Below are 3,737 nucleotides of genomic sequence, written 5' to 3' on the forward strand. Positions count from 1 at the left end.
CTAGATCCCTACACAGTGTCACAGATTCTAGAAAAAAATGTTTTCACACCATCCCTTGTCCACCCAGTCCCATAGGGAAAATGAAAGGGGAGTCCACAGGCCAAAGGACTTCTCACCACCCCAGGCAGCACTCAGGGTGTGGGGCCAAGGGGTAGGGGACATTTTCTGGCAGCCCTGAGTCCTCACCTGGATGGATGAGGGACAGGACTGCTGTCAGCAGGTCCCAGTGGATCTGAGAGCAGCATGTGCCCAATGCCCCAGGTTCTCTCAGGAGCAGCATCAGGCCCTTCTAGGGACTTACTATACAGCCCATAAGGCCTGCAGGGTAGAGCCCAGCTCTAAGGAAGAGTTCCGTGGAAAGAGAAGCCTGGCAACCTAATCTCAGCCAGAGTAAGGAGGGCAGCTAGGCCTTGAGCGACAGGGGCTTTCTGGGCAAAGCCGATCCTTTTTAGAAACATAACTAAAAGCCAATGGCTGATTTATTTTCCAAATTAGACATAGCATCTGATGCAGATGGTGATATTCTACTCATGTTGCACAAGGCAGTTTTGTACAATGCAAAGCCTACAGGCGTCACCTACTTCAGGGGACCATCTGGTGACCAAAAGGAAAGCATCTCTCTCTATGTAGCAGCCCTTGCCTGAAGGGCCTAGGCCCCACGATGAGAACTATTCCTGGATCCCTTATCAAAACAGTCCACAATTTACCACCACACCTAGCAAAGAGCCATATGTTAACACAAAAGCAGAGAGGAACTGGCAGTAAAAATGTGCCCAGTATTCAAGGGACTCACTGCTCTGTGATGCTCTGATTATTTCAGGCTTCATTAAGGCCAAGAATTGATGCTTTTGAACTGTGGTGCTGGAGAAGACTCAAAGAGTCCCTTGGACTGCAAGGAGGTCAAACCAGTCAATCCTAAAGGAAATCAACTCTGAATATTCATTCGAAGGATTGATGCTGAAGCTCCAATACTTTGGCCACCTGCCTGATGTGAAGAGCCAACTCATTGGAAAAAGACTCTGATATTGGGAAAGACTGAAGGCAAGAGAAGTGCGTGACAGAGGACGAGATGGTTGGATGGCATCACCGACTCAATGAGCTAACTTTGGGAGATAGTGAAGGACAGGGAAGCCTAGTATGCTGCAATCCAGGGGGTCACAAAAATTCAGACACAACTGAGTGACTGAACAAGGCCTATATGAATTCTTTCTAAATGCTTTCAAGAATGTCTGCCTCTAATTCCACACTCACAGGAAGCCTCCAGAACAACACAGCACCTCAGAGAAGTTGACACAAAAAGAGGAAGGTGCACCAGTTGGCAATTTTAAGCACTGTGGTACTTAAGAGACTCAACCCTCACTGTGTCATAAGGGAAGTGCCATCCTGGTTTTTGCATGGTCAGTTTCTACTATCTCGTGCAGGAGGGCCTCATCATTTCAGGTGGGGATACTGACAAAGCTGAGGATCAAGGTGGGGTCCACACTAAGGTAATGATCCCGGTCCGGGAGGCTAGCTGGCTCCATGGGGCAACACTCTCTAGACTCAGGATAGTAAGTAAGTTTGGGCTCACCTGCCAACACTAGGGAGTGGCTACTAATAGAGTGTGATAAAGCTTGTGAAGCTCAAGAGAAAACAAGTACCATGATTGATTAGCAATGTCTGCGATAGATCAAGGGCAAGGAGGGGTGTAGACAGATGAGTGGGATGGGGTACCCACATAGCAAGTAATGTGTTTCATCACTTTTAACAAGCACATCACCCCCACCCTCCATTCTTCCATCTTTGAAATTGGGATGCCTCTTTTAATCACTGTGCCAGATTGTATTTCCAAAAATGAACACGATATTTCAGTCTCTCACATGTTCTTCCAGAACCTAGCCAAGCTCCCATCAGAAAATGGAATGTGTGTCCCCTCCCCTTGCATTGGTGGGACGGTTGGAGGGAGTGGGTGTAACTGTCTTAGCTGATACAATAGTGAGGTAAAAGTGATGCTGAGTGAATTATGAAGGTAGGCCACTAAAAATGTTATTGCTTCTACCTGGCCTTCTCTTTGGGGATGCTCATTCTTGGAAACCAGCCACCATGCTCTGAGGAAGCCCATGCCATATGGAGAGGCCCCTGGTTCTCAGGCCTAGCTGAAGTCCCAGGGGACAGTCAGCACCACCTTGCAAACCGTCTGAGTGCTGCCTTGGAAGCAGGTGCTCCAGCCTTGAGCAAGACTGCCATGGACTCTGTGTGGAGCACAGATGAACCTCCCTACGAAGCCCTGCCCAAACAACAGACCTTAAACACAGTAAATGCTGCTGCTGTCTAAGATACTAAGGTCAGCAGTGGTTTTTACACAGCAGCCGCCAGGCGGCAATGTTAACAGTTGTCATGGCCTGCAAGTGCACACCACAACTTGTAGGGTGAGTGTCAGTCAACTGAAGGAAAACCTTGAAGACAATAGAGAAGCATGTTTTAAAGAAACGTTGCATCATCAACGATGTTTATGATAGGGCCTTACAAAGGACAATATCGTAAGGAGAAAAAGAGTCAGTTCAGTTCAGTCGCTCAGTCCTGTCTGACTCTTTGCAACCCCATGAATCGCAGCACGCCAGGCCTCCCTGTCCATCACCAACTCCCGGAGTTTACTCAAACTCATGTCCATTGAGTTGGTGATGCCATCCAGTCATCTCATCCTCTGTCATCCCCTTCTCTGCCTGCCCCCAGTCCCTCCCAGCATCAGGGTCTTTTCCAAGAAAAAGAATAGTAGTGACTCAATTCAAAAAATGACTCAGAAGGATCAGACTCTGAATAGGAAGAAATCTGAGGAATATCACACCAAATTTATTTTGAATATATTTTCCTTTTAAAGGACATACAAGAGTGACAATATAATGAAAAAAACTATAAATAAGTTTGAAAAAGCGTTCAATGAATATGAAAGAAACACTAAGTGATAAGAATGCATTGTATCAGTTTCATTGGCAACATTTTTCTTTCTCAGTGGTATAAGATAATCTTACAATCAAGGACATCTTAGGGCATCCTTGGTGGCTCAGTAGTAAGGAATCCATCTGCCAATGCAGGAGACACTGGTTTGATCCCTGGTCCAGGAAGATCCCACATGGCGTGGAGCAACCAAGCCCATGAGCCACAACTATTTAGCCTGTGCTCTAGAGCCCAGGAACCAGAACTACTGAAGCCCACATGCCCTAGAGCCCATACTCTGCAACAAGAGTAGTCACCACAATGAGAAGCCTGCACACTCACTTGCCACTAAAGAAAAGCCCGTGAGCAATAAAGACCCAGCATACTCAAAAGTAAATAAAGTTTTTAAAAATATGTTTTATCATTCTTGACTTAAATCTAATTATACCACCAAATATAAGTGTTCTAAGAAATTTCACAAATTTTTCATTTTTTTTCCTTTGAAAATTAAGAACAAAAACAAAACACATCAAAGATAGGTTTTTTTAAAGTTCAATTTAATTTTTACTTTAATAATTATGTCCGTAGCTTGGCTCTATAAACATTTAGGGAATTTTTAAAAGTTTAATTTTCTGAATTTAATATTATTCAAACAAGTGACTTTCCAAGAACCCCTGAAGTCATAAGAATTTTATGAGTGTTCTGGTTCTGTCTCTTGAAGGAGGGGGAGTGGTGATGAAGTCAATGTCTCTGAGCTTAGTTGCAGACATGGGCATTGGAGAAACAAAGTGACTTAAGAGATGCTTATTAAGAATCAAAACTTC

This window comes from Cervus canadensis, chromosome 5 (genome assembly GCF_019320065.1).
Source record: "Cervus canadensis isolate Bull #8, Minnesota chromosome 5, ASM1932006v1, whole genome shotgun sequence".
Lineage (NCBI taxonomy): Eukaryota > Metazoa > Chordata > Mammalia > Artiodactyla > Cervidae > Cervus > Cervus canadensis.